The sequence below is a fragment of the Nicotiana tabacum genome, chromosome 13, assembly GCF_000715075.1.
Source record: "Nicotiana tabacum cultivar K326 chromosome 13, ASM71507v2, whole genome shotgun sequence".
In the NCBI taxonomy this organism is placed as follows: domain Eukaryota; kingdom Viridiplantae; phylum Streptophyta; class Magnoliopsida; order Solanales; family Solanaceae; genus Nicotiana; species Nicotiana tabacum.
The window spans coordinates 123,331,296-123,345,924 of record NC_134092.1 but is presented as its reverse complement, the minus strand read 5'-3'; the positions used below and the strand labels follow the sequence as shown (position 1 = coordinate 123,345,924).

The 14,629-nt window shown below is 36.3% G+C and overlaps 1 pseudogene; it reads right to left on the bottom strand.

Moving 5' to 3' along the window:
* Positions 1-1,863: 1,863 nt before the first annotated feature.
* Positions 1,864-5,340, bottom strand: LOC107832587 (F-box protein CPR1-like; annotated as a pseudogene).
* Positions 5,341-14,629: the final 9,289 nt, after the last annotated feature.

Here is a 14,629-nt window from a genome sequence, read left to right as displayed (position 1 = left end):
TTATGAAGATTGTGCGAAATACAATAGTTATAGAAGCGGCAACATATTGACAAATAATAACTTTAAACTCAAAATCACTAATCTAATACAACTCACAATTATTGTAGTAACCAAAGTAAATTACAAGAAGTTGCACAACAATAGAGTTAATGAAGTCTTATTTAAATTGGGTGGGCGGGTTAAATTATCTTAAATAGGTGACCATATTTAAATTGGAAGAATAAGAAATCCACATAGGCCCCATGGAGGAAAACAAAGGTGGGACATGGCGATCTACCGGATGAGGGTAAATGTATGGTATAATTGTAAGGATAAATATGTCAAGAAAGTATAACGAAGGGCAAATGTAACCCTTTTCGAAGAGTAGAGGGGTAAATGTGATCCTAAAGTATAACGAATGACAAATGTAACTCTTTTAAACGTTTAAGGGGTAAATATGAACCTAATGTATAACGGTAAAGATATTTTTGATATAAAAATTAAACGAAGGGTAAATAAGGCCTATTTATGATAGTAATGGGCAAATCAGACCCTTATCCGTTAAATCTATCTCAATCCTTCACTATATGTAATAAAATAAAAGTAAAAACATAATTTAAGCAATATGTAAATGTGTCTGTGTATAATAGTAAAAATATATTAGAAGTTCTCCATATGTTAATTGGCCTATAAATTTATGATAAGGCTAAAAGATTCATATAAAAGCATAGAACCAAAGTAAAAACTTATTATATGACTAAAACATACTTTAATGACCAAAAAGTTAAAAACAAAATAGAATCCATTGCAAGACAATCCATTTTGCTTGAGTTGCAATCTAATTATAATTACAATTGGGTATAATAATTGTTGATGAAAACATTATGAATGAACATAGTATAGTAAATAATTATACAAAAGATGAATATCAGTTTGTGTCTTGAAAATTACCGCATCAGATTTCAAGAAGTGCATGACAGTCAAGTTAAAGACTCGAACAAATTCAATTTAAGACAACTCGACACTCACAAATCACAATCTTCATTACACAAAATATAGCAATTTTTCAATAAGGATAAACAGCTGCAAAATTCGTTTACTCGTATGAGTATTTCTTTTAACTTTGTGAGGAGAAAAGAAGAGGAGAAAAGTACCTATAGAAGTAAATAGAAACAACAAAATTTATAAGTTATAGCAGCACATGTTACTTTATAAAATAAGAAAAACAAAAAGAACCAAACTGCACCTTATCAACACCAAAGACATCAAACACCATTCACCATAATTTTCAGATGACATTAACTATTTTACTACCTGCAATTTGGCCCCATTTCCCAGCCACAAGAAAAGGCACCCCGATGCACTAAGCTCTCGCTATGCACGGGCTCCGGGAATGGCCGGATCACAAGGGTCTATCGTACACAGCCTTACCATACATTTATGCAAGAGGCTATTTCCACGGCTTGAACCCGTGAACTTCTGGTCACATGACAACAACTTTACCGGTTACGCCAAGGCTCCCCTTCTTCCCAAGCCACAAGCTCAAACCTAACATATAAATCTCCTTATGACATGTGATATTCTCTACTGTGTCTCATCTATCAGAAAGTTTTAGCACCCTTCATACCATTGTACTTAAGCCCAACTCACATACTCAAAAGATCAGTCCTTTATGATATTGTCTAATCATCCAATTATGAATTAATTAATTCATAGTTCTAATTATCAATCCAACTAGGAACCGTTGCAGTGAACTATAGCTGAAGAATAAACAGTGCATTACTCGAAGCAATTAATATATAAGACTAGACTATCAATAAGTAGAAGAGAGAGGAGGAGGAAGGGGGGAATGAAACAAGTAAGCTCAAAGCTTTGGTAAATACATTTTGAAACCAAACAACTGGCAAGCAATAGATAAACTAAGAAGAATAAGAGGTTGTAACATGATAACGGAAAAAAGGAAAAGTGCCTTCGATCATATATCCGCAAATACTAAGTAAGTAGTTTTGGAGAGATCAAGCATTCTGTAAAAGCGAATCCTTTTTGAAAGCTATCAGCTCGAGGCCACAATCCAAATGGTCCTCTGGACGTCCTAAATGACTGCCCGTCAAAACCCATGGACCAGAATAGGACTTCACCATCCGCAAACCTATATTTTGGTACGACTTTATAAATCCGGGGATCTCCTACAGTAAACAATGCATCCCAAGATTTATTGCCACCATAGTCTTTCAATACCCATAACTTAAAAGTATTCTCCCACAAAAAATCATAAGTAGAATAAACACAAAGCATTTCTTCCAATACTGAAACGCCAATATTAAGCAAAAATATTTGCTCTGGCAATGGTATCTCTCTGTATACTTCATTTGAAATATTAAATGAAACCATAAAATAATTTCTTCAATACCGACCCAATGAAATGCCCCATGTACAAATGCCAAAGAATGCATACCAAACAACTCATTGCGAATGTCATGAGGATGTTTATCAATTTTTCTCCACGAACCACTTTTCAGCGCAAGAATTTCACTAGGTACTTTGCGACCATTCTCTTTCTTCTCGTCAACCTTAAGAATCTTATAGTCACGACTAGTTGAGTCGTAACCCAATCCCAAACAAGAAACTCCCTTCGGTGGAAATTCTGGATCAGGAAGTACTATTGATTCTCCTGTGGAGGGGTTCCATAGCACAAGTATGTGGTGCTAATCAACAGTACTATCACAAACCTCAATAATAGCCAAGCCATCATAACAACAAGAGATTGAGCAATACCACAGTTTAGAGTCTGAAGGACAATCAAGTTTCGTACATCCTCAACCCGTTGAACCAACGTTAAGGGACAACAATATACGGAATATATACCATCCTCAGGGCACAACTGGCAAATGAGAAATTTTTGGGAATTTTCATCATTCTTGGCATGTTTGAGATGCTTCATCTTAAAGTAAGGCCCGGAGATCAATGTTTTCCAAAAATTCGAAACACATTTGAATCGAAGAAGAGACTGCACAGGTAACCTGTTGAGGATGTCCATAAGTATTTCCTCTTGAAAGTGAACTTCCATTGCCTGGATAGAACAAGAAAGTGCTATCAGTCAATTTATTTTTAAAGTATTCAAATAATAGACAAATTCAGTATTTACCAAGAGTTTAGAAACACTGCAACCATGTTCAGCTAAATTTTCTCACTAGGTCTAACATATTTTACCAATTTAATTCTAAATTAAACATGGAAAATACACCTTTTAGCCATAGCAATCAACACACATAGAATCTAAGTCCAACCAACAAACCCCGATGGATAAACTCAATTGGTACACCCTCAACTCACCTGATCAACGATATTTCAAATTCATTATATTTTTAAAGTTAAGGGGTTTATATCTACTATTTTTTTGCAATTTTAGTAATTTTTTACGCTTAAATATATACCGCGCGCCGAAAGTACTATGTTCAGATGAACCTAGTGCTTTCAAGTTGCATTGGCCCCTGTGTTAATGGAGGCAAAAAAGAGAAATAAATCTTCTTATATGCCTAAAGTTTGGTGGGCAAAGTTAAGGCGTAAAAACATGGACGAATAATCACATGAATCTAATAGTTTTTGCCCAGACTTTGTATATGTATTATGAAATCAACTGAATATTGATAAATATTTGAATGTGAATCGAGTATAGGAACCATAAACTTCAAATTCAAAATCCGTCTAGTTGACTGTTGTTATACAAAAAAAACAGAGCAGAAGGAAATAAATACCTTTGCGAATATGATTGAGAGGTACTGATTTCTTCTTCTGTTGGCGATTTGCCCTTTGTGTCCTTTTTGGAGAATTTGAATGGTAGGGTTTATCTTCTTCTTCTCCTAATTTAGCTTTGATTGAAAAGTTTCGTCTTTTTTTGGAGCTTTATTTGAACGCTGTGTTATTTTTATATTGCCGAAGTAGTGCGCGGTTAGGCCGGTTCAAGTTGTTTTTTCCTTTTAACTATTTTTTCTTTTTTAGATATGATTGGGAATTTTCTTTTTTCCCTTTTAGCCAATGGTAATTTTTATTCGAATTCTAAAATCATTGGCATAACAACAGTTATCTAATATTAGTGTTGATTTCAGTTTCTTAACTTTTAAAAAGAAATAAAAAATTCTTTGTTCAAATACGTAAAGAATCAAAACCATAATGCATTTCATTTTTTGTTTCCTTTGAAATAAAATTCAATAGAAATGTGTTCAAAACATATAAAAAAATGTTCTCTGTCTTTTAAAAAAAAAAATCTTCAAAAAGCAATTCCTTTTGTGATTTTTGTCATTAAAATATGTAAACGCAAGAAAGCATAATTTCACTTTTAAATAAGAGAATGTGAAACTAAACAAAAAAATAATTTAATTTGACAAAAGGTAAAAATATTGAATGTCAATAGTAAGTCGATAAAAGCATTGTCAAAAGCATGTAAAAGCACCTCAACATTTATATTTTGAACTCAGCAGAACTAATCAAAAGCAATGAAGCTGCTTGGATTATGCTCTTGACACCTATGTTGCCCGAACTCTCCGAAAATGTTGCAGGGTGCGTGTCGGATCCTCGAAAATAGTGTATTTCCGGAGGATCCGACACGGATACAACGTTATTTTAGAGAATTCACATAACATAACTCAAAGATAATAATTTTTCAAGGCAGAATGCATCGACAACTCCTTAAAGTTGCTCACAATTTTTACTTAGATACTTCATCTTAAGTTTGTTTTATTTAAACAATTTAGCTAGGTTTTTAGTGTGTCATATAAATACAAAATTGATAGCCAACCAAATACAAAATATGCGTGTAATTCACACACCATGGTGACAAATACAATGGGGACACGTGGACTTAACTTAAACAAATAAAAAAAATCTAAAAAGAGGAAAAAGTATAGAAAAATGGAGGACCTGTGTTGACCGTCGGCCGCCACCTGCAGGAACTTTCAATTGCTTGGAAACCGTAGGATTTGTTAAATATATTCTACTCTTACTAAACTTAGAGCATGGGGATGTCAGGAAGAAATCCAATTATATAATCCATGACATGAGGAATTACTTCATGTATTTATAATTGTCGGCCATTGGCCAAATCACCATAATTGATTGAAGCAACTGAGCACGGGAGTTGGTCAAGTTGATCGTCGATATTCATAAGTGTCGATTAGATGATACGCACTATACAGAATTAGAAAGAGAATAAACAAAACCTAAGAAGCAAATATACAAAATTGCTTCTGAACAGTTTGAGCTTAATGGAAAAGAAGAAGAAGAAGAATGGAAGAAGAACTGAGAGAGATAAGAGAGATTCTTATTGGTTAAAATATTCGAATGAAATGTACAACTAAATCCATTGCTTATACATAAGCGAGCAGTTGGGAAGAGAAAAGGAATCCGGAAGTTATTTATAACTAACTCCTTTATAGTTGTACCAGAAGTCACATGCAACACGTGACCTTAACTAACCAGCTGTTACAATGATTAAATCTTCAACTAAAATACTAATTGGCTTCAGCTAAAATACGAATTAGCAACTAAAATAGCTAATCTGAAAATCTAACGGGATCACTCATATCAATACTCCCCCCTTGAGACAATCCTTGTCCTCAAGGATTGAAATCAGGAAATTGTTAGCAAAAGGACTCATAATCTTCCTATGTGCAGTCCTCTTCAGCAGCACGGAGCCATTTAACCAATAGTTGAGATTCAAGTTTGACATTCTTTTTTATCAACCTCCTATCAATTATTGCTTCAGGGACCATCAGAACATGACCTGCCTCTGAGTGAACTACAGGTAGTGTGACAACAACTGTATGTGATCCCAATTTCTTCTTGAGTTGAGACACATGAAAAGTGGGATGAATCTTAGAATCCTTGGGTAAGTTCAGAGTGTAAGCCACGGCTCCTACCCTTGCCAGGATTTGAAATGGACCAAAGAACTTAACAAATAATTTTTGGAAATTGTGGGACTTTAGAGACAGTTGCCTGTAGTTCTTCCTTGTTAGCCTAAGTTTTCATTATGTTTTAAGCTCTCTGTAGGTGGAATTTAAGACACCTTAGTGTTGATTCTCTAGTTTGTAGGCTTCTATCCACAAGATCAAGTTGTGAGTCAAAGGTCATGTAAGGCAGTAGAGGGGGTGGTTTCTGGCCATACAACAACAACAAGCCTAATAATTTCTCACAGATGGGGTCTAGACATAAACAACCTCATATGGAGTCATGCTAATAGCAAAGTGAAAGGTGGTGGTGTACCACTAGTCAGCTAGTGATAACAACTAGGGCCAATCTTTTGGCTTCTCAAAGGTCATACACCTCAAGTAACACCCCAAACATTTGTTGACCATCTCTATCTGTCCATCGGTTTGTGGGTGGTAGGAGGTGGAAGTCAAGAGAGACATCTTCTGTAGTTTAAATAATTCCTTCCAGAATTTACTACTAAAAATAGCATCTATATAAGAGACAACAATTTTAGGCATTCCATACAGCTTGAATACAATATCCATGAGTAGCTGTGCAACATCCAATGCTGAGTAAGGATGCTTGAGAGCCATAAAGTGAGATGACTTGTTTAGCCTATCCACCACAACAAAGATTGCTTCCTTGCTGGCTGCCTTGGGAAGACCTTCAATGAAGTGCATAGAAATATCTTTCTAAATCCTGTTAGGGATGGCAAAGGTTTTAGCAAGCCAGGGTAGGCAACATTTTCACCTTTATACTTCTGACAGACATCACAACATCTAATATAGGAATACACATCTTGTTTTATCTTTTTCCAGTAAAATTCTTGTTCGAGCCTCTGGAAAGTTGATGTAATACCAGAGTGACCACCATTTGGACTGTCATGATAGAAAGATATCAAATCCTTCCTAAGTTCCGACACATTGCCCACCATCATCTTGCCCTTTCTGCTTAGGATACCACCTTTGATACTTATAATATGGTTAGGAGTTTTTGCTTGCTTGGATGGATTGAACTAGCTATTGCAACTTAACATCTTGGTTCCATGAGTCTTTGACAACTTCCAATAGCTGAGATTGCACACTAGAAATGCTGAATAGTTGAATAGGCTCCTGCTTTCTAGACAAAGCATCTATAACTATATTATATTTTCCCTTCTTATAAGAAATAGTGTAGTCATAGCCAAGTAATTTCACTAGCCATTTTTGTTGACTAAGAATAGTGATCTTTTGTTCCAGCAAATACTTCAAGCTGTGGTAATCAGTTTTGATAGTAAATTTCCTTCCCAATAGATATGGCCTCCACTTTTGCACAACAGTAACAAGTGCTAACATTTCCCTTTCATAGACTGAAAGGGCCTTGTTCCTGTCATATAGACCTTGGCTAAAGAATGCTATAGGTTTGTTGTGGTGAGTCAACACAACACCAATTCCACTACGTGAAGCATCTATTTCCACCACAAACTCTTTGAAAAAGTCCGGAAGAGCTAAGACATGAGCTGAATTAATTGCTCTTTTGAGCTCCTTAAAGGCATGTGCAGCTGCATTATTCCACTTGAAAATGTCCCTCTTCAGCAGATAGGGATGGCAAACGGGGCAGTGCAGGTTTTAGCTTGGGCGGGCGCGATTGCGGGGCGGGTTGCGGATTTACGCGGGTTTAAGCAATTTTTATATACATTTATGCTTCTATAGTCATCTTAGCGCTTCATCTTCTCAACCATGCCTAAACATATAATTACAGATAAGTATATGCACTTCACAATATTTGATGCCAAAAACTCACGTTTCTAAAATTAATGACAAGAAAATTGAACAAATGGATGTGAACATCATAGAATGTTGATAAACCAAATTCAAGATTCCAGCACTATATTTCATTGGAATTAATATATTGTGAATGATAAGATAAAGAGGTGGAGAAAAGGGGATGATAATATAGAGAGAGTTAATATCAATAGAAACAGTAATAATGTAAAATACTAAGGGGTGATTTGCGATTTTTACAATGAGCAACAAAAACTTATTTTTTTCCTAATTGACGAATTCAGTATATGATCAATAAAAGATCTTGTATTTATTTTTATTAAACTGAAAATTTCATCCAAAATCTAAAAAAAAAACTAACAAAATAAAGAAAAAAAACTTATACGGGGCGGGGCAGGACGGGGCTGGTGGATGTGGGTGTTGGTGTGGGGCGGGTGAACGTGGGTAGAAATGCTTTGCGGGACGGGTTGAAATCCTTGCGGGGTTGTCCCATAACCGCACCGCACTGCACCATTTGCCATCCCTATCAGCAGATCATTGAGTGGTCTTGCAATGATGCCAGAACCTTGGATAAATCTTCTGTGGTATCCAACTAATCCGAGGAATCCCCTGAAAATTTTGAGAGTGGTTGGTTGAGGCCAACTGACTACAGACTCCACCTTTTGTCTGTCCATGGAGACACCTTCTTCAGAGATGACATGGCCTAAATAATCAATTTATGTGACCGCAAAGGTACACTTACTCTTCTTTACAAACAAGACATTGGTTCTCAAGATGTTGAAAGCCTCTTTTAAGTGAATCATATGGTCGTGCCAGTTGGGGTACAAAAGAAGACTAAGATGAACTTACTCAAGTGAGAATGAAAGATCTTATTCATCAAACTTTAAAAAGTTGAAGGAGCATTAGTTAAGCCAAATGGCATAATAGTGAACTCATAATGACCATGATGTGTTCTGAATGTTGTCTTGGGAATATCAGGCTCAAACATTCTAATTTGATGGTAGCCAGACCTGAGGTCTAGCTTGAAAAAATACTTAGCACTATGGAGCTCATCTAGCAACTCTTTAATCACAGGGATAGAAAACTTATCCTTCACAGTGTGGTTGTTCAGTTCTCTATAGTCCACACACATCTTCCAAGAGTCATCCTTCCTTTTCACCATTACAATGGTTGAAGAGTAAGGGCTGGTACTTGGTCTTATCACCCCTGTTTCCAGCATCTCATCTATCATCTTCTCAATCTCATCCTTTTGTACTGCATGGTATCTGTAGGGTCTGATATTGACAGGTGAAGTGCCATCCTTTAGTGTAATTTTGTGGTCATAGTCCTGGAGTGGAGGTAACTCCTTAGGTACTTCAAATAAATCTTCATATTGTTGTAGAATAGTTTGCAACTCCTGCATATCCTCTGGCTGGCCAGTGTATCCATTCATTGAAAACAAACTGGCACCAACTTCAACTTCATCTTGCTGTTCACCCTTAAAAATTCCTACAAATATCATGCAAAGTTCAGCTGGTTTAGCTAGTAATTTCTCCATGTTATGTTGCTGAATCATTTTAACAGCAGCTGGTTGCATTCCCCTCAATGATACCTTATGTCCTAAAACACTAAACTCCATTTTAGGTTTCTTGAAATTCCACATAATATCACCCAAGGTGATCAACCATTGTATCCCTAGAACCATGTTGCACCCTCCAATAGGCAGGCTGAGCATATCAGAATCAAATGTAACCCCTTGCATTTTCTAGTTCAACTTCTTACACACATAATGGCTTTGCATCTTTTTTCCACCAACTACAGATACATTAAAGGGTGCTATGGCAATCAAGACACACCCTAATTTCTTAGTAGTATTGAGATCCAAAAAGTTATGGGTGCTGTCAGTATCAATCAACACATGAATAACCTTGCATTTGACAGATACTATGACTCTCATGCATCTAAAGTCATCCAAGGCATTCATAGCATGAACTGATACATGAGGAAGAATTGAGCCTTAAATCAGTCTCAAATCCGTGGCCAACCATTGTTAAGAACTCATCAGGTTCTAGTATTACATCCTCATCCTCTAACTCTCTTATTTCTTCACAACTTTCCTCTATTTTCTTAGAAAACAACTGCCTTCTATTCTTACAAACATGACCATAGGTGTATTTCTCATCACAGTTGAAACATAATTCCTTACTTCTCCTTTCATCAATTTCAGTAGGTGTTAATAGTTTAGCATATTTAAAGTTTGGTTTAACATTTGGGTTGCTATTTGGTTTGGACAGGGGATTGCTATGAGTGGTTCTTTGGGATCTAGGAAAGTTTTGGGATTGTTTAGCAGACTGGGAGGATCTAAAAGAAAAGGTAAGAACATGAGGACCAAATTTGTTATTAGTTCTGGGATTCTGAGGGGAAGGGTTAGAAAAAATTTATTTCTGAACCATTAGAGTTTGTTCTTGAATTCTAGTTAAGCTTACAACTTTAGCTAAAGATCTAGGGCCTAGCATTTTGACAGCTAACCCAATCTCTGGTTTAAGCCCCCTTACAAAATAACTCACAACATAATCTTCAGAAAGTTCTACTCTTGTAAGTAATCATCAAAATCATCTACATAATCTTGGACAATAGTTACCTGATGAAGTTCCTTGAAGTTACCCATTGGGTCATCGAAGAGTTCTGACCCAAATCTCGCATACAATTTTTTGACATATTCACCCAATCTTGGCCATTCCTTTGTGACCATGTGCTACATGTAGGACTGATGCCACTGTAAGGCCTTCCCTTCTAGTTTGCAGGAAGCCAATTTCACCTTAGCATCCTCAGGTGTTTTATCCATATCAAATAACTGCTCACAGCGGTAGAGCCAATCCTTCAACCCATAGCCATCAAATTTTGGGAAATCAACTTGGTAGTTTCGAGCTGTTATTTGACAGTGGCCGGCTAGGTTATTAACCCTATACCCATTCTCCAGGAACATCATTATTATCCACATAGTTTTATCAATTAACAGGAAGGTTTTGAACTATTGGAGGGTTCAAATCCCTGTCATTAATCTCTTGATTTCCTCTATCGCCTGTGCAACTTTGCATCTACTGTTTGCTGCAGATCTGTGATAGAACCAACCACACCTTCTATCGATCCCTTCAAAGAATCAACCTCTCTTCGTAACTCTTGCATATGAGTGTTGTGATCATCCATGGTAGTAGGTTGGAGGAACACTACTCTGATACTAATGATACGTACTATACAGAATTAGAAAGAGAATAAGCAAAACATAAGAAGTAAATGTGCAAAATTGCTTCTGAACAGTTTGAGCTTAATGGAGAAGAAGAAGAGGAAGAATGGAAGAAGAACTGAGAGAGATAAGAGAGATTCTTATTGGCTAAAATGTTTTAATAAAATGTACAACTAAATCCATTGCTTACGTATACGCGAGTAGTTGGGAAGAGAAAGGGAATCCGGAAGTTAGTTATAACTAACTCCTTCACAATTGTACCAGAAGTCACATGTTGCACGTTGTCGCGTCCCTTTTTCTCGCGAAATCGGGTTTCGAAGTTGACAACTCTTTTAGAAGGAGGAAGGGTTATTAAAAGAGAGAGTCGCCACTTAACAGATTAAGGTGTATTAGGGCACCTATTGCAAATGACTCGGGTTTACTAGTTTGTGTCACCAAAGATCAGGTAAGGGCTCAAATTACCTCGAGGAGAAGGTGTTAGGCACTCCTCGAGGTCCACAACGGTGGGTCCCGGCCGAACTCAAATCATGTGAATTAGTCTAAGAGAGAAGAAAAAAAAATAGTGGATAAAGAAATAATTATTTTAACAGGAATGGGGAGTCCTAAGTTTTTTAGCCTAAAGGATCACCCCATACAACATAAATAATACTTCGTAAATCCCTCAAGACGGGGTGTTACTCATATTATTCAGCGGGCACAAACTATCATCTCCTGCTACCCGATTACTATCTTTAAGTTGTTTACTTAAATCGCTCTATTTGATTCTAGATTGTGTCCTATGCGTGCGCTACCCGTCCTATGCCTATGGTCCAGGAGGTATTTGGACCTCTATTTCAGGGTAGTTCTAAACCTTAATTTAGGTTGCTCAAAAGGAGAAAACTAGGCGACATACAAAAACAGTTAGGACTTTCAAATAGAAACAAGTATGGGCTCAAGTTACCCTCCGCATTTAGACATCAAATGCACGCCAAACTGATTAGCTCTAACATATTTTATTAATTGCAAAATCGCAGAATTCTATAGGCAGGATCTCTATGTGATACTGAACGAATGAGTATACAGTTATACGCAAAATCTAGTTTCTTAATACGATTACCAAGACCTACATAAATTTGCCTACTGATTTTTAGCATAATGAGATTAAACCTACTAGCATGGTGTCTAGGTGTTTCACGCGATAATAAATAGTGGCAAGTCACAGAAACGTATCCAAAATTACTTGTTTTAATCATATAGGCATGTTTTCTAGTGAGGGCAACAACACAGTATTTGGAAACTCATGAATAAACGGGCAGAAATTAACTTGGTTCGAACCTATAGGCATGCTTTCTACATTTTGATCCAGTTTTAGATCCTATAGGCATGATTTCTACAATTTGAACAGAACAGTATGTAAACAAGAATTTTTACACATATTGGATCACACCATTTCCTATAAGCATGATCTCTAACAGAACATGATTGAACCAAGCATTTAACCTATGGGCATGGTTGCTAGCACATAATGACTGAACATAATAAGGCACCTATAAGCATGATTTCTAACATACAACATTTAACAACACAGTACTGAACCTATAGGCAGGATTTCTACCCAATCTTGTTGCAAATGTAAAATAAAAACCCCTTCCCATTTCACTAACACCCCAGAATTATTATTACAAATAATTATTACAAACCAAAATTTAATGTAATGAATTACAGAATAAGTATAACTATAGGGAGCCTACAACAGGCCCAAATACACCTGGAAAAGCCAGGCCTTCCACTCACAATATCTCCAAAGTCTATGTTCATAGATACAAAATAACCAGTTATTGAGTGATTCACCCATATATTAAGGCTGAGCATACAGAACCCAAATCCCTAGTGTGTTAGAGTTCCCAAAGGCTTCAAGAGCCGAGGGCAGTGCTCACACTAGAGAGATTGATCAGAAATAGTTCAAGGAAAGATTAGGGACCAGGTCCTAGTGTGTTAGAGTTCACAAGGGTCTCACATGGACCCTGAGCAGTGCTCATACTAGGGAGGTCAAAAGACAGAACTTAAATAGCCTTGGCTTTCAGCCGGCTCAGAATAAGAATTCTAAAGGACCAGATAGTAAAGGAATATGAAGGAGTAGAATGAATTAGGGAATCCATTTAAGGACAGAGTCATATATTGAACATATACAATCAAATAGTAGACATGCTTAATCCTAAGCAAACTTAATCAAGTTTTAGGAAAATAAGTTCAGTCACATGCTAACAAGACAAGTTATACAACATATTCATAGTGATAACAGAGGATCCAGATTAGGCTAAGTGCAAACACTAGTGTCATAAGAAGGAATCACATTAATTAGCACTAGATCAGGACATGTTAAAAGCTAATTAAGGCAGTTATTAGAGGTGTCAAAATATGATGAAAACAAAATCAAACAGGTCACATTATAGCAGGTTCAACAAACAGACTTATGATTATGTTAATGCATACATCTATACATGGTTAACTAGTCCACAGGAAAAAAGTATGAGAGCATGTGTACAAACAGGTTCATAACAAACTTAACTTCAAAAGATAGTCATCAATGACATAGAGTTTAAATAGAATCTATCTAATCAACTCAAAATAAGTTTAAGCATGTCTCAAACCACAATGTAATAACATCTAGGATAGCATAGGTTAATTGAAGTAACACATTAACAGAAATCAGTATGAAACGGCAAAGGGTCTAATAACTTACCAGTTGAAATGAAATAGGGGAGAAAGGGATCCAATAGTGTACCAAACAAAAGCAAGAACTCAGAAATTTCTGGCCTTGGCTTTCAGCCGACCAGGAATCAGAATACAGAACATGATTACTCAATAGTGGAAGCACACAGCTTTAGTTCTTAGTGGTTAAAGATTTTTCGAGCTCTTTTCCTTAAAAACCTTTTTCAAAGGGGAGTGGGGAGGGGTTTAAATAGTGCAGATATTAGAACATAAACATGGAAATAGTTAATTTAAATACCAAAAAGGGCAAGTATTTAAATCAGTAAAGTTGAAAGCCAAAATTTTAGGTAATAATACACAAAATCAGCAGAAAAATAAGGTAAAGCATCACATAATGCATACAATGAACATAGACAGGAAATTGTTCAAAAGAAGCACAGTATCGAACCAGATTTGGTTCAATTAAAGATCTGAAACCCTAATTTAGGGTAAGTAAAAGAAATCGATAAAAATAGACAGATTCACCCATAATAGGGTGAATAATGATGAAATAATGCTAAAAATCAAAGCTTGAACAAGTTTTGGTTCGAATCAAAAGAAAATCTGAAAACCCTAACCTTAGGGTTAAGTACGAATCTGCGAGATACGAACAAATCGGGCTCACATGGTACAAATAAACGTATATGGACCTAATATCGTCCAGATTCAAGAGGTGAAAATCGATTAGGACAGAATTACAGTGGGGTACTTTTCATGTTTAGGCAAGTACTAAGTTATTCCATAAAATATCACCAAATAAAAGAAATATTTCGATATGGTAGGTAAATGGAAAGAAAATCCCATTATAGACGGGATTGGGGGGAGTTTTGGAGAGGCGGTGGGCTTAGGGTTCATCAGAGGAGGGGGAATTGAGGCGGCGAGTTTTGCAAAATGAGGGTTAGGGTAGAGAGGAGGGGATATATAGAAAGTGAGGGGTCGTTTATGAGCCGTTGATCATTTGTGATCAATG